General features: G+C 40.1%; 1 protein-coding gene across 49 annotated transcripts in view; it reads left to right on the top strand.

The window, feature by feature from the left end:
• RIMS1 (regulating synaptic membrane exocytosis 1) overlaps positions 1–22,353 on the top strand; it is a 413,878-nt gene that overhangs the window by 358,377 nt on the left and 33,148 nt on the right. The gene's annotated exons all lie outside the window — the stretch shown is intronic.

The following is a 22,353-nucleotide window of genomic DNA, read 5'->3' as shown; positions in this document are numbered from 1 at the left end:
CTGTCTCTCCTGTTATAAACATTGGTACCATTTTTTGTTCCTTAACAGCAAAAGTGTTGTCCACAAAGTCTACTTATATGAAAAAAACTTTCATGAAATCCTTTTTATGGTTGACTTAGCATCCTGGAAAGTACTTGTTTAAAATTATGCATGCTACTGGACAGATTCACATATAAATTAGAGATAGGAAAGTTTGAGCCATTCAAAAATTGAACTAATAATACACCTACTTATCTAAACAGAGGTTTTGTCTTTCTGAAAACCACCGTTTCAGACAAAGCTAGATTAGCTAGCATCTCTGTGATAGACCTGCCTCTGTGTCAGCCCACTAAGATGAGCTAACTGTTTTTTGTGAAGGGGAATCATTTATCTTCTTTAGGGTCAGGATTCTTCCTTAGGAGTAGGAGGCATTCTTCCTTGTTTTGCTTTAATTTTTATGGTGGTGCTTCTTGGTTGATGGTTTGATGTAATGATGCTTTACAGTGTGGACTGTGGATGAGCCTTTTAGCACCAAATTTCCAAATCCTCCATCACATATATGAAATGGAAATGGTCTGTGGTCATTTTAGGAAACCATGCTTCCTGTGTGAGAAGCTGCAGGTTTAGGAGATGGCTTATCTTCTCCCTCCAACTTTCCACAGTCTTTCTCTTTTTATTCTTCTTCTGTAGTTAGTTCCCCCTCTATCAGTTACTAATTGAGTACCATTATATTTTTTTAGAATAAAACACAGCAATATGTTTAGATAGGAACCATACCGGTGGCACAGCTTTTAAGTAACAAATTCAAAGGATCGTCATGGAAACACTCAGCCCTTTTGCTTTATGAATTTAAATCTTATTCCAGCTACATTCATTGTTGAATTGCAAATACCTACCTTCCCAAAAGTTTTATTGCCAGTAATTTACCTGAAATACTTTGCCTGCCGTAGGAGACTGGGTTGCAATATATGGGAGCACAAAGGACATTAGATTACAAAGCCAAGATAACAAAACAGTTCTGTTCCAAAGTAACTCAGTGAGTGAACTTTGACTTTATCTTTCTAGGACTCTTTTCCTTTGTTGTATTATACTAGAGGCCTGGTGCACAAAATTGTGCACTTTGGAGGGGGGTTCCCCAGGCTGGCCTGTGCCCTCTCACAGTGCGGGAACTCTGCAATCTATCTCCCCAAAGAGGTAGGCCTCGCACACCCATCCAGGGCTCCTCGATGGATTGCCCCAAAGAGGTAGGCCGGAGCCAGGGGACCCCACGCCAGGGAACCCTCGGCCTTGCTGCGCAGAGCTGGAGCCACCGGGACCCACCGGGACCCGCCTCCACGGCTCCACTTGCACACAAGCCCACTCGTGTACAAAGGCTCGCTGCACATGCAGCCTCCTGGTGATGGATTGTTATGGCGTGAGGGCATCACGGCGCGAGGGCATGATGGCCACATAGGCTTTTATTAGTATAGATGAGTTTGCTAATATAATGGGTGGGTTGGATTCATGTCCTCCTGTGAACTCTCCACATAATAAAATTTTATGTTTCTTTTCCTACATCGTAATGTTCCCTTTTATTTGATAACCTGTTCTGATGCTTCTAAAGTAAATTACAAGTGGTGGCAAAACTCTATTATCGTTGTTCTTTGTTTCAGTGAATGGCCTGGTTTTTCCCCTCTTCTATCTTCTACAAGTGATTTTTTTCCTCTGCCAATGATTCTATTTCCTCTGTCCACTGAAGATTCAGTGACATTCAGAATTTCTCATTCTAAGAAATCTTATTTTCTATTGCTTCAGCTTCTACAAATGATCATCAGATCTGTACTTTTAGATTCCTCCTCACCCAAGAAATATTCCCTCATCGAAATGCCCATAGAAAGCTCCTCTTGAATGTCCCACTGTAAACATGCCAGCATTCCCACACACCTGAATGCTCAGCTCTTCCGTTCAACAACACCACTGTTTTAATGGCTACAAATCCTTAGAATCTTTTTTTTAAAATTTTTTTCCTAAACTCTGTCTTCCCCAGGCCCATCATCCCAGAAAAACAAACTATTTTTTATTCAATTCTAAGAAACATTAGACAAACTGACTTAAATGCCCTTGTTGTAAAATAAAACTATTAATTCCAAACTGGTGAGGCTTTTCAGGAGGCCCTCCAAGAGCACAGATGAGACATGTTTTCTAATAGTGTCAACTGAGCAAAGATTCAGAGGAGGAAAACAGCATTACACATACAGGGTGGGGCAAAAGTAGGTTTATAGTTGTTCTTATGGAAAATAATACAATAAATAATAAATAATAATACAAGTATAAACTGCATTTCATGTACTCATAACTATAAGCCTACTTTTGCCACATCCTCTATATTAATACAAAGTATGTATTCTATGGAATAGAATGTACATATCATGTTTAATTTAAATGTTTAATTATCCTATACAATAAAGAGGTGATATGCAAATTGACCCTCACAATCTCACAAGATGGCTACCTACGACCAGGCCGGCAGGGGGGTTAGTGAGGAACGACCAAACAACTGAACAGCAGGCTGTGTGGGGTGACCAGGCTGGCAGGGGGCTGTTGGGGGCAACCAGGCTGCGGGGGGGGGAGCAGTTAGGAGCGACCAGGCCAACAGCGAGGGGGCAGTTGGGGGTGACCTGGTCGACAGCGGGGAGAAGTTAAGAGCAACCAGGCCGGCAGGAGGAGCAGCTAGGGGCAATCAGGCTGGCACGCAGAGGCAGTGAGGGGTGATCAGGCCAGCAGGGGGTGCAGTTAGGGGTGACAGGCAGGCAGGCAGGTGAGCAATTAGGAGCCAGCAGTCCAGGATTGTGAGACGGATGTCAGACTGCTGGTTTAGGCCCGATCCCTAAACCAGCAGTCAGACATCCTCCCAAGGGGTCCCGGATTGGAGAGAGTGCAGGTTGGGCTGAGGGGACCCCACCCCCCCTGAACAAATTTCGTGCACCGGGCCTCTAGTGTTTAATATAAAAGAAAAACTTCACTTAAGGGCTTCTGGTATAGTGAGCCTCTTTGGGATCCACCTTGTCACCCTTGGTTACAGATTCTCTCTCCTCTTTTTAGAATAAGAGATTTAAAAAAAGAAGACATAGTTGTTCGGCTTTTGTTTTATAGCCACAGGATTGCTTGAAGGAGTATATTTGAGACTTTGTTCAAAATCAACTAAAGTATAATTAACAAATTGAAGAGCATATACACACACAAACATACACACACACAATTTACTGGGCTCTTTAATTTTATGTATATTCTTATAGAATATTTCAATTATAAATAATATGAATATTTTAAAACCACCTTTACCACACTTTTTATTTATAATGAAAGTAGGAACACTTTTTCAAAAAAAATTTTAACTAAGAGAATGACATAAACAGACAAGTTTCCAAACAATGACTCTCCTGCTACTCTGGTAAATGCCTTCAAGCAATAAGCACATGGCTAAACACCTGTTCAGTAAACAGTAGCTGTATTAGATTGAAAAGTGCAGTAGTTAAGGAAAGGGGAAATGAAGAAAGAGCTCCTGATCCAGGAATATATTGTAATTGGTGAAGTTCTGGGTAAACTTAGGGCTATGCTTTAGAATGTGAAGGAGATTGTACCTTAAGTAGGTTTAAAGGCCACCCTGATGTACTGTGAGGATTTGGTCCCTCACTCACAGGCTGACTATATGATATTCCTGCAGTGGTAATCTCCTTCTCACTTGTAAATGAGGGCATTATTGAGAAGGGTATACAAATCTGTGATGAGTCATCCCTAAATACACCCTTGTAATTACCTACAAGTGTAAGGCAATTATGATAAGTATCATAGAATGGTAAGTATACATGAATAAATTGAATCTAACTGAATAAAATTAATAATAGGTTTACATTTCAAGAGCTTTCTCCATGCACCCTTAAGTTATATACATGCATGTGTGTGTACTTACAATTTCACTTCGTTATTAGTCACAACAAATGTATGAAGTACTGTTATTATTATTCCTATTTTGAAGTTGAAGAAACTGAGGCATAGAGGTATTAGGTAACTTGCCCAAGGTCCCATTGCAAGTGATTGGGCCAGAATTTAAACCCAGGATTCCTGATGCCAGAGCCCATGCTCTTAACCACTGGGCTAAAAGGGGGAGTTTAAAATAAGCTTCAAAAAACATTACTGCACAACTATGTTGTTAGTACACCATAGGCACCATGCCAGGCATTTGGCTAAGAGCTAGGAGCACTAAAAAGGTTGAATTAGATATTATCCCTGCCCTCAAAGATATCACAGTATAATAAGGCACATGACAAGGAAATATTTCAGTTCAAAAAGGGCAATTATCTAAGCATCAAAGTGGTACAGAGGGAACCAAAGAAGAGTGCGATCCACTCTCACGCAGTCTTGAGAGGCTTCCTTGAAGAGGTGAGCATTAAAAACTAAACCAGGAAGGACTTCCCAGGACACGGGGAACAACACATTGATTAAATGTTGAAAATATGTGCTTATTCCCCTGGGATATGGCAAATCAATCCTAAAATCACTTGAAAGATTTCTTTAATTTTAATTGGATATCCTTTCTCAATACAAGAGACAGGTCATCTCAGAATAGACCATATAAGCACTATACATGTGAGACTATGATTGCTGACTAGGACTTTTAGCTTTTATGAAGAAAACATGTATATAACCCTGGCTGGTGTTGCTCAGTGGTCAGAACATTGGCCTGCACACCGAACGGTCACAGGTTCAATTCCCAGTGGAGGGCACGAACCTGGGTTGCAGGTTCAAAGATTCAATCCCCCCCCTCCCCCCGTTGGGGTGCTTGTGGGATGCAGCCAATCGATGTGTCATTCTGCCATCGATGTTTCTTTCTCTCTTTCCTCCCCCACCCCTTCTTCCACTCTAAGAATCAATGGGAAAAATATCCTTATATGAGGTTTAACAACAAAAAAATGAAAACATCTGTAAATGTAAATGATCAGCTTTTATACTGGCTACTGCTTGATTTATTTTACCCTATATTATTGAATAACTATCTCCAGTACTATACCAGCCACAGTGGGTATTTCAGAATTAGTATTATCATACCTGGTGGAAGGAAATCATTCACAACTGAAATAAACAGGAACCAAAGAACTAAATGAGAAAATATAAAGCAAAATGCCAAACATAAAGTCCTCATGCCATTTGTGTACGTTACCAAAAGAAGTGGGAAAAGCCCTGGTTTGGTGGCTCTGTTGGTTGGAGCACGGTCCCATACACCAAAGGGCTGTGGATTTAATTTCCAGTCGGGGCACCTGCCTGGGTTGTGGGTTCCATCCCCAGTTGGGGCGCTCATGAGAGGCAACCAATCAATGTTTCTCTTTCACATCTGTGTTTTTTTCTCTCTCCCATCTTCTCTCTAAAATCAATGAGTATATCCCCTGGCAATCACCAAGCTGTTGACAGTATCCATGATTTTGGGGTATTTTGTTTGTTTGTTTGTTTTTTGCTTTTTTGTTCAATTACCCACCCCAACCCAGGCCCTCAACGCCCCATCCCCGACAGCTGTCTCCTGCTCTCTACGTCTCTCAGACCTATTGATATTACCTCTTCTCATAGCAATGAGCAGATCTCTTTCTTATTCTCACTCAGAATATGGGTCTAAAAGACTTTTTTTTTGCCTTGGCAATTTATCTCAATTAAATTAAACACTTCTTTCATTATAGTCACATGAATGAAACATTTCAGAAAGTCCATAATAGAGTTAAAAACTACATGGAGTTCATTAGCCACCAAGAAGATTATAATATAGGCAAAAATATAAGTATTCCAGGAAGTTTTGGGAGATTCGTGGCTACTTGACTTCACACTCGCTTAATAAGAGTTAATGAACTTCCAAAGCATATCACTAACTTCTCAAGATAAAAGATAAAAATCATAGGGAGAAACTAACAAAATTGCCCTTATTCCACTGTCAAGGAAAGAATACTGCACACTGATAAAACTATACTGCAACACTTACCCAAAGGGATAGTGCTTGAATAAGCTGATTTCAATGCACGTTGAAATTGTTTTAAAATGCACATTGGACAATATTCATGCCAAGAACATTTTCAAGATATTAAATTTCCTCTGCTAATCTTTTATTCTCATTTTCTTCCCAAAAGTCATATAGACACAGCAAATCATAAAATAAATCAGCTTGGACCTCGTACTTTCTTTACCTTTGAAAATGAGTGTCTTACATTTTCACTAGGACTTATTTTTTTCTCCTGACAAGCAATTCAGTTTACCAAAACATTCTCTGTATTTTGAGTCCAGTGCTGCTTTGTGAAGAAACTCTGCCTTCTCTTCTCCTTTACAAAAGTAAGTGGTAGGTTGGAAATCTAAGGTGGTCTCTGAATACTCTAGGAAAAATGTTCTTGGCTCTGCTGATTATAATCAAAGCAAAAAATCCGTGCCCCTCCAGAAGTTTCAGAAACTGAAAACTACCTTGCTGAAGTCTAAATTCCTTCTCTGTGCCTCATTTATTTGATTCATTTAATAGCACAAGAAAACATCCTGAGGAACGTAATGTTTCATGTTCTTTGTTTTCCTGGACACAAAATCATGGTGCCAAAAATGATTCTCAAGTCTGCAAAACCATCAAATGAATGTAAGCATGGGTTCCTTTATTTACTGGTGCTGTCTGGCTTAGGAATTCACTACTGTTAATAGAGATTCAATGCGGCTATAGTAACTCATCTTCTGAGAGATGCCCTAATAAGGATTAGTATTTTCAAACATACACCAGCTGCTCTATTTTTGTCCTTTTTCTTGTTCTAACCTATAAATTTTGAGTTTGGCTAATATGTAGATATACTTTTAGGTTGCTTTGGCAGGAAAAATATCTGAGTGGAATTAATTTTTATAATTAATTTGTATTTCAGGATTTGGATGAGGAAAGGACACTAACAATAATTATGTGCCTTTAAAGCACAATACAATAAGTACTCAAATAATTATATGTGGTGATAATTATTGTTAACTGTGCGAAGATAATTTTTAACATGAGGTCAATTTCAGAATGGGTGTTATAAAATATTTTGGTTCACTCAAATGTAATAAGAAACTTCTCTGATTATTTTTACAACAGATGACCAATTTCAGTGCATTCTCATTTCATGCAGAGTGGTTTTATATTGAGATATTTTTTGTTGATTTACTGCAGTGATGTTCAACCTTCTTCATCTCGTGGCACACATAAATTAATTACTAAAATTCTGCAGCACACCAAAAATTATTTGTTTTGCCAGCCTGCAAAAAAAGGGGGGTATTATTTTGATTTATTTACAAAAAGAAAATGATAATAGTAAATTACCTAACATTTTTGCTCCAAAATGACATTTTTTAATTGGGCTCCTATACTTGTATATGAGGATTTCTGGTTCCAAGAATTAACCTACCAGAAGCATTCTTTTTCTGCAACATGACCAATAAGATGCAATTATAGTATATGACCTATATATTCAGGGCATTGGCTGTTGTCATTTTTTTTTATTTGACACCCTAAGGGAAAAGAGGTCAATGCCCATGACTAAATAGTCCATTATTGCATGATTTAAAAATTCCTGCAGCACACTGGTTGAAAATCTGTGATTTATTATTTTACTTACAGTTTTCAAATTTTTAAACCCAGAAAAGCAAAAAGAAGACATGTAAAACTCCTGAAATATCGCTAATTGCAAATCCACTGTGAAAAAAAATCACTGAATAATTAGCTGATATTTATGCATTTGTTTTATTAATATTGATAAAACCATAAGCAATAATAGCATATAAATGGCAACTGGGGTGAATGAATTTGCTTTGGACGGAAGTGTAGAATATAAGGAAAGAGGATCTAGAAGACTCCTGAAGAAAAAATAAATTTAAGGACCCATTTGAGCCTCAGTGTTCCCAACTCTAAAATGGAAAAATAAACGATACCTACCTCAGAAGACTGATGTGAGGATGAAATGAAAATTTATGTTAGTATATTAGCAATGTACCTGGTATATAGAAAGGGTTCAATGATAATAATAATTAGCAATTTTAATATTCTAAGGAACCAAAAAAAAGAGTAGTAGATAAAGAGCAGATATCACTGACATCATGAATGGCATTGAGTGGGCAGGTTAATCCAGCAAATATTTGTATCTGCTCATTAGACGTAAATTAGTTAATAGAATACAAATTCTTAAGATCTTACTCTGGAGTTCTTCTAAATCACTGTGCTGTGGTTCTCATGGTTCCCTTGTCCCTTTTTGAAGCTCAGGTGAACCATCAGCCCTGGCCTCAGGAAGTTGCACTTGGTCATATATAGCATGTTGGGCATACACTTGAATAGTGTTTGTGGACTCAAAATATGTTCATCCCAAATTAGGAATTATCTGCAGAAGAGTGATCCAGGCTTTCTCCTTCCCTCTGCCCTGTTACCCAGCCTCCTCTATATTAAGTCAGGGGCCAGCAAACTCTGGCTCAAAGCCTTTTTTATGGGCTAAGGATAATTTCTATGATTTTTCAAATCGTTGGAAAAATCACAATAAGAATAATATTTTGTGACACATGAAAATTACATAAAATGTAGTTTGGGTGTCTATACATACAGTTTTGTTGAAATACAGCCATGCTCATTAATTTATGTATTGTCCTGCTTTCATGCTACAAAGGCAGAGACCTTATGGTTCACAAACCAAAAATATTTACTGTTAGACCTTTAAAGGGAAAAATTTCATGACTTTGTATCTAGGCCAAGTACATAATGCCTGCAGTGCAGAAAGCAGAGACATGAGCCATCAATGGTCATTCTTATGGTTCCCTAAACACATTCTCTGCTTCTCAGAGTCAGGAATTAAATTATGCTACTACCATGACTTTCCATTTTTCCCCTTCTTGTTGTAGTGTTTACATTCATACCATGCACCATATCATATACCTCATTAGACACAATGATTCTCCAGAATGAAGGCTTATGCCCCCTAAAGATAAGATACCTGAGACCTGAGACCTTGCCCTAAAACTTGATCTCTGACCTAGCTGCTTTGATAAAGTAGTAAAAGCGCTTCCCTCAAACCCATTTTTCCCAGTTGGGATCTTAGGGACTGTGTCTGTGATTTAAGTGGTAATCACTTAGCACAATACCACTGTTTAGGCACACAAAGATTTTTTTGAGTGAATGGGAGTTTATGCATTTTGTCCTTTTTGTTACAAGCCACTCCCTCAGTCCTCCTCACACTTCTGTCTGAAGTTTGCCCATTCAGTGTCCCCAGACTTCTTGCTAAGGTCACAGAAAGTCCATGGGCATGAATTTAATTTGGATAACATTTACCTTATGCTTTAGGTCACATGTATTATGCAGATGTGAAACCAATAAGATGTGTATGATAGAAAAATATTGGTTAAAAATGTCCACTTTTTTTACATGAATAAACAATTCTTGTTTATTTACCATCTCTCATGTCCACAACTTCATTTCTGGCATTGATCCAGCTAGACCTACTTTCCTTGAGTTCACAGGACACTTAAAGCTTCCTTCTTTGCACCTTTACAGATGCTAAACCCTCCACCTAGCAAGTCCTTCATCTGTCATCTTGCCTGTCAAAGTTCTTTTCTTTGTTTAAGCCCTATCCAAATTCCAGCTTCCTGTCAGGGCCAACAGTGACTCTCTGAACTCCTGGAAGACTTTTTTGGTTCTCATGCAATGCTGTTTAAGTACTTCTCTAGCCCATAAATATCTGTTGAGTTCTTGTCACAAGACAAACTTCAAAGTTACTCAAGAGCAGTAATCAAGCAGCAGGTACTTTTTGGTCTTGCACAGCATAGTGCCTTCACTGCAGAAGAACCCTGATGGAAGTCTATTGGATGGGTGAGTAGGATGCTTGCTCGGATGATAATTAATTGAATATATTGTGGTATTTCATTTAGTATTGTGACATGCTGTTCTTAGTGGGTAAATTTAAAAGGCAGTTTTTCTTCTGAGTTTCTTTATTTTTAAGAAAGCTACACTTTTTTTTACTTTTAACAGGTATAAATTTTTTTTTTATTACTTTTCTACCTCCCCTTTTTCTTTTTTGCTTACATATAACTTCAAAGGCACATAAACATTGATCTGGATACATTTTACTGGGTAATTCCACCTTTTTGCTTTTAAGTTTTAGCCCTTCCTTTTGTAAACAACAATAGATAATTGTTATTTAAATGAATTGTTGTAGTAGTAACTTCTTTATCATTACAGAAAAAATGTAAAGTAACATTTTATTAGAAAATTGCTAAAAGATAAAAATTTGCATTGATAATGATTAAGATATTACAGATTCCAACACCCTATTACATATATCATTTCATTTAATAAAAGTCTGCCTATTAACTTTGTGGAAATACAAAGGTTAAAAAATACAAACTATCCAGGTTTTTTGGAAATCTGTATTTTGTTGGGGATAGAGATAGAGGATCCCTGTGCAAAACGGATCTAACTAGCTGCTTTCTAAGTCAGCTAGTGAATTCCTATGTTGAAAATAGAACTTCTGATGTCAGGCCAGTACATTGTGATACTTATTACAAGCTCATTTACGTTGTAAAGGATTCTTTTCTTATGACTAAAGAATGTGGCACACATGATTAGTCACGGTTTTACTGAGACTTAAATGAACTTATGTTCTTGGACTACAGGAGAATTAGCAGTTAGCATATCAGATTCAAAATCAGTACTCTGGGATGTTTTTGTAAATAGAAATATCACATTTTATTAGCTATTGATTTAAAACTAAAAAAACTTCCGACAATTCTTCAAATAGTAAATAATCTTATATTTAGGAAAGTTTCAAATGAAAAAGAGTTTTAAATACATAAGTTTATATTTGTAATAAACATATACTGTAGTAATAAATAACTAAATAAATTCATATTTATAATAACATATAGTTGCATTGAAACACTTTGCTATTATCTAGTGAAGTATAAGTATGTTGATTGGAAAATATAAGCAAATCAATTAACATCTTAATTTAACATTTTGATCACTTTGAATTTGAAAGTATAAGAATCTTTGATCTGTCTCTCTGCACTATAGAAACTGAACATAGAGGGAGGGTCTAGAGAATAAAGTTTATTGATTAAAAATTCACAGGAAAATAAATTCAAGTGATAGTGAATTGAATGTAGATGAATCAACCTGCTTGCTCAAAAAATGCCAATTTCTATTTAAAACTTCTACCTCGGGAAATTTATCCAAACAGTTATTCAGTTGTTTTTAAAAATGAAAATTAAAAAGAAAGGAAGAAAGAGAAGATGTCTTTAAGAAAGAGTACATAGCCCTAACCAGTTTGGCTCAATGGATAGAGCGTCAGCCTGCGGAGTTCGATTCCAGTCAAGGCATGTACCTTGGTTGCGGGCACATCCCCAGTAGGGAGTGTGCAGGAGCCAGCTGATCGATGTTTCTCTCTCATCGATGTTTCTAACTCTCTATCCCTCTCTCTTCTTCTCTGTAAAAAAAATCAATTATATATATATATATATATATATATATATATATATATATATAGAAAGAGTACATAAAATTTCATGGAGATTACGTGATCTTCAGCAAATCATTGACAAAGAAATACCAATTGATATATATATATCAGAGACTTACTGATAAGACTGATGTGAACAGGAAAATTTTACCTTCAAAGTAAGAATTTACTTTTAGTTTAGTCTTTGGCTTTCTATAATGCTTAATAATAACTATGTCTTCTCACAGCCCTTTCTTTATTGTCTCTTTTAAAGACTCAAACATTCTATTTTTGTAGAGAAAAACTATCTACCTTAATAAATTAAGCAGTTCATTTTGACAATTGATCCATATTCTGTATGCAGTTAACATGAAGGACAAAGGCTGAATTCAAATGTTTTAATGTGTTAAATGCATTCACCAGGACGATCAAGCATTTTTTTCCAGAAAAATGCCTGAATTTGCTCTACGTGCCATTGCGAGTATTGATTTTAATTTCCAACAGATATGTGGTCTGACTTATGGGTCCCTTGGTGAGAGCGCCTGCCTTAAAGTGCTTTGTAAGAGCTGAAATCTGTTGACCTCCTTCTGAGGCTGGTGCTACAGGCAGAAGCCTGTCTCCTCAAGACCCCTGCCAGCTTTTGCAACTCAGTCAGCTCGTCCTAGATTCTCTGGCCCTGAGAGCACAATTTGACAATTTGGTGCACATCTTTTTACTCTGTAAAAGGCTTAGTGGCGTTATTCAAAGTAATGCCAGTTGTGTATTCTTTTGTTCTGCTTTTATATTTTTATAGTTTTCACTGTTGCATAACCATTCGCTAGGCATCTGAGAAGAGCCTGTGCCCTTTGGAACTCTGCACTGAGTGTTCTTCGTGGGACACAAGAAATAGAAAGCATTTTCCTTGTCCTCCATTTGTTTACAAGTTCATTCACTACGTAAGCAGTGTATCTGCAGCCAAAGGGCTACCCTTCTTTTACCGAACATTACCATTTACAAAGCCTTTCATGTTTACCGTCTCATCAGTGCCAACTTATTCAAAGCTATAAGAGCCTGATTATATTAGGAAAGGTTAGAGATGCATTGAGGAAGGATTCCTGGAAAAAAAAAAAGAGTTTTAAAGTTACATATAAGTATGTGCTCTTTATCCTCAAAATTTCTATAGAAGTTAATACGCTCTTAACCTTTCTTTCCACGTGAGAATTAAATATAATTGAAAGAAGCATAAATATCTTGAATTTTACACACATATCGCCTAAACTTTTCATTTTCAAAAGAATCTTCTTTTGTAGTATACCATGCTAACATTGATGATTCATTCTTAGTTACGTTCTGCACACTTCCCCAAGGTAAAAACAAGCCATTATTTTTGTTTGAAGCTTTACTTTTTTTTTTCTACCTTTAATTCTTTAGGTCTGTAGTGCCTCAAACGAGGGATTGTTTGCCACTGAACTTCAGTGGCTGCTGCTTTTATTCCCGCTCAGCATGGGCAGGGAGGTTTATGTGATGTCAAATATTTCATTCATCCCACAGATACTTATCAAAATGGCTATCAGTTGCTAATAAGAATGGCCAAAACATGATCAGCCTGTAGTATGTGACTGGCTTTGTGTAAAACACTTATGTGCATTTTCACATTTAATTCTCTCAATAATCCTGCGAGGTTGCTAAGAGTTTATTACATAGTCTGGCGAGTATCTCTGGATTTACAAGGGAAAAACAAAGGCTGAAAGAAGTTAAGTTGCTTGCTCAAAGTCACACAGCTAGGGAGTGGCAGAGAGAATTTGAATATTTGAATTTTTGTGCTATGGACTGAATATTTGTCTCACCCTAAAATTCATATGTTGAAACCTAATGTCCAATAGGGTGGTATTGGGATGTGAGGCCTTTGGAAGGTGATTAGGTCACAAGGGTAGAGCCCTCATGAAGATTAGTGTCCTTATAAGACAGACCCCAGAGAGCTAGCGCCCCCTTTCTTCAGGTGAGATTACTGCCAAAGACAGCCGCCTACAAGGGAGTGGGCCCTCTCACCAGGCACCAGGTCTTTCAGTGCTGTGATCTTAGACTTCCCAGCCTCCAGAACTGTGAGAAATAAATGTTCGTTGCTTTTAAGGCACCTAAGTTATATTATTTTTGTTAGAGCAGCATGCATAGACTAAGATAGTTATTGGCTACTATACTACATGGTCTGGGTAGGATTAAAATCCTGTTAATTGTTAATTAAGTGTATAATTATCTATAAAATATCCAGAATATCCATTGTCATTGTTTAGCATTTTGTCATTTCTATAGATGTTTATATAACTAGAAAAGTATTTAATTTGGATTCCGTTTCCCTTTATAGGGAGAAAGCTATAAAATGTATATTTTCATAATTTCACATACTAAGACTGAGCTAAAGCACACCACTGCCTTTTCTCCTTCAGTTACATGCTTTACTTTATTATTAGTCCTGTTTACCCGTCAGGGGAGGGAAACAGAGAGAGCTAAAGTAACTTGCCAAGTTCACACTCAAGAGAGCAGAGCTGGCAAATGGGCTGCACCAGCTGTGCTCTTAAGTGGAGCATGTCCTTGAAGTGAGCCAGTGAAATACACTGTCAGCCAGCTGTCTGACTTGGGGACCATGATACTGGAGCGACACCCCAACAATTTGATGAACTCTTTGAGCTAATGCTATCTCAAAGTGTGCAAAGGCTCAAACACAGTAACATTTTACTACTTGTCGCTTTAATAAAAATGAGTTTGCTGAGCATCTGTGAGTTTATTACATTCTGCTAGGTTTTTCTGTGGGAAAGGGAGTGTAGGAAGACTGGGTCATGCCTCAAATTATACTCTTTTTGCAAAGTAGGAAGTTATATTCAGAACGGTAATGTTTTTTCTCTGCACCATGTCACTGCTTTCTGAGCATGGAGGGAGGGGGTTATCAAAAGAATAAAGGAGCCCGGCCTGTGTGGCCCAGTAGGTTGAGCATCAACCTATGAACCAGGAGGTCACGGTTCAATTCCTAGTCAGGGCACATGCCCAGATTTCGGCTTGATCCCTGGTGTGTGGCATGTGGGAGGCAGCCGATCAGTGATTCTCCCTCATCATTGATGTTTCTGTTTCTCTCTCCCTCCCCCTTCCTCTGTGAAATCAATAAAAATATATTTAAAGAAGAAGAAGAAAAGATTTCCCAGAGATAGCTGGGAGGGAGATGGGCAGAGAAGTGAAGGAAGAAAAGTTTAAAGACTCTGTGTACAGAAATGTGAGACTCCCGTTGGTCCATTTGTCTGACTGTGTGTATTAAGGCAGCAGGGGAAGAGAAGAGTGGTCCTGTGGAAGACGGCAGTCTGGTTATAATGAAAGCATCAGGCAGTTATCTACAAACGTCACCTAGCTACATGTTGGTTGTTGAGGAGAAAACAGGAAAATACATTAAGGAAGTCATTTATATCTTGAGGAATGCCTCTACAAACTTATAAGAAAACTGGATTCATTTGCTCTGTGTACTTAACCTGATTTATTTTTCCACAAAGATAAGCCTAATTATAGATATTAATAAAGGCAGGGTTTAGTAGGTACTTATTATGAGCCAAACTAGCACAATTGTAGTATTCTACCATTATTATTATCACCATTTTTAGATAAAGAAACTCAAACTCAGGAAAATTAGATAATTTGTCCCGGGTCACATAGCTGATAATTAGTAGATACAGTATTTGTATGCTAGCATCTATGTGCTTAGGCATCAGACTGCACTGCCCTCCTCAAATAACTTTATAATGTCAAAATAATTGTAGCTGTTATAAAAATTGACCCTAAAATGTGTAAAGGCTCAAATTTAATATAATTCTATTTATTATTTATTGAACAGTTAGCAGGTATCATAGTTGACATTCCACTCTCCTCCAGGCAGTAGTCTGGGTACTCAGGCTCTTTACCCTGTATGCCTTTTTGTCATCTGACTCCACATGGCGGGAGGATAAAAGGAGAGTGGAGAAAGCACACCTGCTTCTTAAAAACCTTGCTCTGGAAGTGCCACACATCATTTGTGTTCATTGATCTATGCGTGACAGAAAATCACATGAGCAAGCTGACATGCTAGGCATGGGGGCTGGGAAATAACAATTCTGGCTTAATAGCCATTTAGTATCAATTTTATGCAATGGAAGGAAGCGAACGGGTAACTGGCTCTCAGACACGTGACTTCACATGTCTTTCTTTATAATTAACTAAATCATTTGAGAGCTTCAAGTATTTTTTTAAGTAGAGTGAAAATACTTGTGCTTTCTTATGTTATTATGAGAGTTGTAGATTGGCAGTGTCATCTGGGAGCCTCTTTATCCTGGTTTCAAAGGCTGTCAGATTCTGAAACTGGCCCCAGAATTTCTGGTCATTGATCAGTTTTAAATTCTCCAGGCCTCTTCTGACTCTCAGGGTCCAGCTTCCTCTGTTCCATACCACACAGACCAGGGTGTGAGGCTCAGACAGTTATTTATTTGTATAACAAGACAAAATTAAAACTGGGCTCATGCCCAGCATTTATGCGTTACTCTACTGTGGCAAAAATCTATTGGGAGCAGGGGGATTGGAGGAAAGGAGGCACTTGGGAAGGGGTCATTTCACTGCACACAGCATTTTGACTTTTTTTTTCTCTCTCTCTTCTCTCTTCCTTCTGCTTCTCCAATTGTTTCTCCTAGATTCTGTCAATATCTATAAATAATAAGCATGTACATTTATATAGCACTCTTCCAAGTTTCTTTAGCAATATTAACTTATTTAACCTATAAAACAAGCCTGTGAGGTAAGTTCTCTTATCATTTTTCCTGTGTCCCAGTGAGGAAACTGAAATAAAGATTAAGAAACTATCGCTTTAAATACTTTTGATTTAAGGGTGATGCTCATCTCTGTTGTTTCCCTTTTGTGCAGCCCTAACGTTCGCACATCGTACATCGAGTTCCCCAAGCCACAGCTGCTGCCTGTCAGAGAACAGTCCATGTTCAGCACTGTGGCCCCCTTGGCTGTAAAACACTGAAAGTACCAAAGCAACCCCTGTGTTTGTGCAATTACATGAATATGCTCTTCTTTACCCTCATAGAAGGGAGAGAAGAATAGGAAAAAAATAGTGCTAATACTGATCATTAAAAATAGGCATCATTTCAACAAAGTATAATTAAAGACTGTGTCTAATGGGCAAGGTGGAGTAATGAAAGTGTTGGAGAGATCTTTACAGTTCTGCTGTGAGGATCATGATCTCAAAAACTTTTCAATGAGTCTTTTGCAAAGTAAGGCTATAAGTTTGTCAGAGAAACTGTAAGAAATATTTAGAAGTGGTAGCAGAGATTCCAGAAATTCTGATTAGCAAAGTCTGCTTTGGTAAATTCAAGAGAAGTTCTTTCCCGGCCAGTGTGGCTCAGTGGTTGAGCATGGACCTATGAACCAGGAGGTCATGGTTCAATTCCCAGTCAGGGCACATGCCTGGGTTGTGGGCTTAATCCCCAGTGTGGGGCGTGCAGGAGGCAGCCGATCAATGATTCTCTCTCATCATTGGTGTGTCTATCTTTCTCTCCCTCTCCCCTCCTCTCTGAAATCAATTTTAAAAGAGAGAGAGAGAGAAGTTCTTGTTTGCAAAATATTAAACTTAACTTGAGATTATGTAGAAACAAATAAAGAAGACATTTATTTAAACATCGTTATCTGAGATGTGAACACAGAAGGTGGCCCATTAAGTTTGTCAGGGAGAATAGGTTTCAAAATTCTTATGTTCTAATAAAAAGAAGATTTCAAGGGGAAAAGATCAGGGGAGAATGTAATTAATAGAGCGTGGTCCTTGAGAAGGCAGTGGGGAGAAGGATGCAGGGAAGTGGAGAGACCTTTTGCATTGTGACAGAAGAGAAGTAGGGAAAGGGTAGATGTGGAAGTTTGGGGGCTCTGTATCTGGTACATCCAGTCCCAGCTAACTGCCTGTGTGCTAGGGAGTCTAGGATAGGTCTTCAAACATGACTGCTAACTGCCCTCAGGGTGCCTAACAGAGCCCCAGCCACTAATATCAGATGAGACATCCTAAACCTAATATGCCAACTAAGGTGTCTAAGAAGCCATGTAAGAGTCTTTCCCACCCCATTTATTTGTGTTCTCTGAGCTTCATCTGCCCTTTAAGTTACGTATTAGAAAGTAATTTACCGCCCGGCTGGCTCAGTGGTTGAGCGTTGACCTAGGAACCAGAAGGTCACAGGTTTGATTCCTGGTCAAGGGCACATGCCCGGGTTGCAGGCTCAATCCCCAGTAGGGGGCGTGCAGGAGGCAGCCGATCCATGATTCTCTCTCATCATGGATGTTTCTCTCTCTCTCTCTCCCCCTCTCTTTTCCTTTCTAAAACTAATGAAAAAAATATATATATTTTTAAAAAAAGTAATTGACCTTCGTTCCCAAGTAGCACAGAGCCAGTTAGGAACATCTCCAATGGTTCCTTAATAGTGAGCATTTCAGGCAGTAGCATAAGTAGCAAAGCTTATTAAATTAACAATGAGCACCCGTGTAGTCACCAATACCTCTCAAGAACAAGAAATTAATTCACTATTATGTTCGACATGCATTTCTATATATAATGTGTAAAATAACACAGGTTTCCTGCCCAGTTGACAAGGATTTTTCTTCAAGGGTTGTGTGAAATAAGTAATGCTTATAAAACACAAATCACAAAGGCAAAGTGCTTCTCAAAGTTTTGTTTCAAATATATGTTATTATGTGTCAAAGTCACTTTTTTCCCATGAGCATGTACATGAAAAATCATGAAAATGTGCCACCATATTTGTTTCCAATGTCACCAATATTTGTTTCACTCAACTTTCTAGAAGCATCCTGTATCCTTCTTTGTCAACCTTTATATGAGATTTTTTAATGTGCAATAGTTTTATAGATTTTTAACACAAGTTGTATGAAATGTATTGCGTAGGTGTGTTTGCCTTCATTAGGGTGACTGGGCTAAAGCAGAATAATTTACAAGTCAGAGTTTAGTTTGCCCACCAAGTTCCAATTTTATAGCCATACCAAATTCCCAAGCAGAAAATTTACTTATTGAGTTGCTTTCCTACATTAGACCTCTCCTATCACCTTTAAAAGCAACCCTAAAAGCAACAGGTAGCATCTAGCTTTCCGAATATTTTAATTTTTGTCAAATAATAGGTTATCAGATACTCTTTCAATAATCAATTTAATGCTAATTTGAAGTTCCAGTTTATGTTGTATTTTATAATCTAGCTTCTCACCAGAGAACCATGTCTTTATCTGACTTATAAAATGGTCTATAAAACATATCTTACTTATAAAATGGCCTTTATCTTGCTTATAAAGCAGTCTTACATATAAAATAAATTATTAGCAACTGCCTTAAAGCACGTAAGGAAATGTTATTAGCCAAATTCCTTATTTGTGAGGAGATACAGGAATGTTATGCAATGTATAAAGCTATAAATACGAAGTTGTTATATAATAGAGGCCCAGTGCACGAATTCGTGCACCAGTAGGGTCCCTTGGCCTGGCCTGTGGGTCGGGCCGCATCTGGCTCTCTGACATCTCCCAAAGGGTCCCAGATTGCAAGAGGGTGCAGGCCAAACCAAGGGACCCCACCATTGAATGATTGGGAGGGACGAAGGAGGTTGGCCAGCTGGGGAGAGACCCCTGGAGGGCCCCAGGGTGTGTCCGGCCCATCTGGCTTAGTCCTGATTAGCTGGACCCCAACAGCAAGCTAACCTACCAGTTGGAGTGTCTACCCCCTGGTGGTCAGTGCACGTCATAGCGAGCAGTTGAGTGGCCTTAGCATATCATTAGCATATTATGCTTTGATTGGTTGAACGGCTGACCAGACAACTGGACACTTAGCATATTAGGCTTTTATTATATAGGATTAACTAGGGGCCCAGTGCACAAATTTGTGTACCTTAAAAGGAACAATGGGCCGCAAGGCTGTGGTAGGCACAGGGGTGGGTCTTGGCCCATCCTCCACGATCCCTCCCTGCCCCACTCACCATGGCCCCTGTCCCCTATCTGCCCACAGCCACCTGCTACCACCGCTCCCATACACTGATGGCACAGAGCAATTGGGGCCGGTGCCAGCAGTGGGTGCGAGTGGGGCCAGCACAGAGTGGCAGCTGCTGCCCTGATTGCCCCTCAGGAGCAGGGGAAAGTGGATAAGACCTCGGGTGATCAAGGCTGGCAGCTGCTGCTCCCACCAGCTGATGGTGCCGAGTGATTGGGACCAGCGCTGAGCACGACAGTGGGTGCGAGCCATGGCTCCGGCACTGGCTGTGGGTGTGCAGAGCCAGTGCTGGCAGTGAGTGGGAGTGGCGGTTCTGGCGCCAACAGTTGGTGCGAGTGGGGCCAGCTCTGGTAGCAGGTGCCAGTGCTGGACGGGACCTTGGTGCACTGGAGCAGAAAATTTTCAGTCACCACCAGAGGCTCACCCCGATGACAGCAACTAGCGTCCCGCCTTGGTCTGGTGCCCCGACTCACCTGCTCCACCATCCTTCCGTGGCCAATGCCCGCCATGTTCTGCACATACCCCTTGGTGGTCAGCGCATGTCATAGCAACCAATTGTTCAGTTGTTCTGCCGTTCGGTCTATTTGCATATTAGCTTTTTATTATATAGGACTAGAGGCCTGGTGAATGAATTCATGCATGGATGGGGTCCCTCTGGGTGGCCTGCAGGGATCAGGCTGAAACCCACAGTCCAATGCCACCTGCAGCTCTGCCTGCTGGCCCGCTCATCCTGGCCCCACTGTGCCTGCTGCAGGCTCATACCCAATCAGTCCCAATCCGGAGTAGCTCACACTGCCATAGCAGCACTCTCCAGCTATGAGCCCTGCGTCTGGCACCCTCCCAAAGGGAGTGGCCTGCGGGATCAGGCTGAAACCAGCTCTCCCACAACCCCTGAGGGATCCTGGATTGCAAGAGAGCACAGGCCAGGCTGAGGGACCCTATTGGTGCACGATTCGGCCAGGGAGGGACAGCAGGAGGGCTCCAGGGCGTGTCCAGCCCATCTCACTCACTACCAATGGGCCGGACCCCAGCAGCAAGCTAACCTATCGGTTGGAGCATCTGCCCCCTGGTGGTCAATGCACATCATAGCAACTGGTCTACCAGTTTGCTGTCTGCCCCCTGGTGGTCAGTGCACGTCATAGCGAGTGGTTGAGCAGCCTTAGCATGTCATTAGCATATTATGCTTTGATTGGTTGTTCAGTTGTTCTGCCTTTTGGTCTATTTGCATATTACCCTTTTGTTATCCTATCTAATAATAGACAAACATGGTAATTAACCGTACCTCTGACACACTTCCCATTGGCTAATCAGGGCGATATGCAAATTAACTGCCAACCAAGATGGTGGCCGGCAGCCAGGCAGCTGAAGTGAACAGGAGGCTTGCTTGCTCCAGTGATGGAGGAAGCCAAGGTTCCACGCCTGCCGCTGCCAGCCTCTGAGCTGCACTCTAAGAAACAATGTTACAATTATAGAAGCTAAACAAACCCCAGAAACCTGCTTTTAGCCAGCCAGCCTCGGAGCTGGAGCTGCAACAGTGTTTCAATTATAGAAGCCAAACAAACCCAGATACCTGCTTTCAGCAGCCGAGGTCTCAGAGCTGGAGCTGAGCCTCAGAGCTAAAGCCGACTCTCATTTCCAGTGACAGCCATAGAAGGTAAATAAATCCCAGAATAAAAAGAAAGAAAGAAAAAAAGGAGAGGTTGGGAGCTTCAATCATCCACCAGCCTGAAAACGGCCCTCAGCCCCTCACCCAGACTGGCCAGGCACCCCAGTGGGGACCCCAACCCTGAAGGGGCTGTGACCAGCTGCAAACAGCCATCATCCCCTCATTCAGGCTGGCCAAGCACCCAAGCGGGACCCCCACCCTGATCCAGGACACCCTTCAAGGCAAACCAGCCCCCACCTGTGCACCAGGCCTTTATCCTATATAGTAAAAGGGTAATATGCAAACTGACCCTAACAGCAGAAGGATTGGGAATGACTGGTCACTATGACACACACTGACCACCAGAGGGCAGACGCTCAATGCAGGAGCTGCCCTCTGGTGGTCAGGGTGCTCTCACATGGGAGGAGCTCTGCTCAGCCACAAGCCAGGCTGATGGCTGCCAGTACAGAGGTGGTGGTGGGAGCCTCTCCTGCCTCCTCAGCAGCGCTAAGGATGTCTGACTGCAGTTTAGGCCTGCTCCCCGCTGGCAAGTGGACATCCCTCAAGGGCTGCCAGGCTGCCAGAGGGATGTCTGTTTACCATCTTAGGCCCAATCCCCCGGGGAGCGGGCCTAAGCCAGCAGGTGGTCATCCCCTGAGGGGTCCCAGACTGCGAGAGGGCACAGGCCGGGCTGAGGGACACCCCCTCCCTCCCGAGTGCACAAATTTTTGTGCACCGGGCCTCTAGTATAGAATATAATAGTTACTAGCCTGTTAGCTGTCAGATTCTGCCCTGGGTACTTTTCATATATCATTCCTATTCTTATCACAAAAAAAAGTAGTGTCCATTTCACATAAAAGGAAACTTAAGATAAACAACTTACCAAAAATTGTATCAGTGGTAGTGGTTGGATTTAAATGTAGGTTTGTACACAGTCTTAATAAGGGAAAAATATGTATATGTGTGCGCGTGTGTGTAAAAATATCTAAAAATTGGGGAAAAGACTGCTTTACTTTTGTCTAGAGTTCCTTTAGCTACTTAATAAATATATGGCTAGATGGATTTTAATTATAAATGACTATATTTCCTATAGGTGTGCACATAGTAGCATTAATAGTAGATTATATTTCCTGATTTAGAAATTCTCTTTATAAATGGTAGTTTTTTCAAAATTATTTGGAAATCTATAATTATTCTCAGGTTTTGGATTATGAATCTTAAGA

The sequence above is a fragment of the Myotis yumanensis genome, unplaced genomic scaffold (genome assembly GCF_028538775.1).
Source record: "Myotis yumanensis isolate MYYU_CA2020_CCGP unplaced genomic scaffold, mMyoYum1.0.hap1 SCAF_6, whole genome shotgun sequence".
NCBI lineage: Eukaryota > Metazoa > Chordata > Mammalia > Chiroptera > Vespertilionidae > Myotis > Myotis yumanensis.
This window is presented reverse-complemented; position numbering and strand designations above follow the sequence as displayed.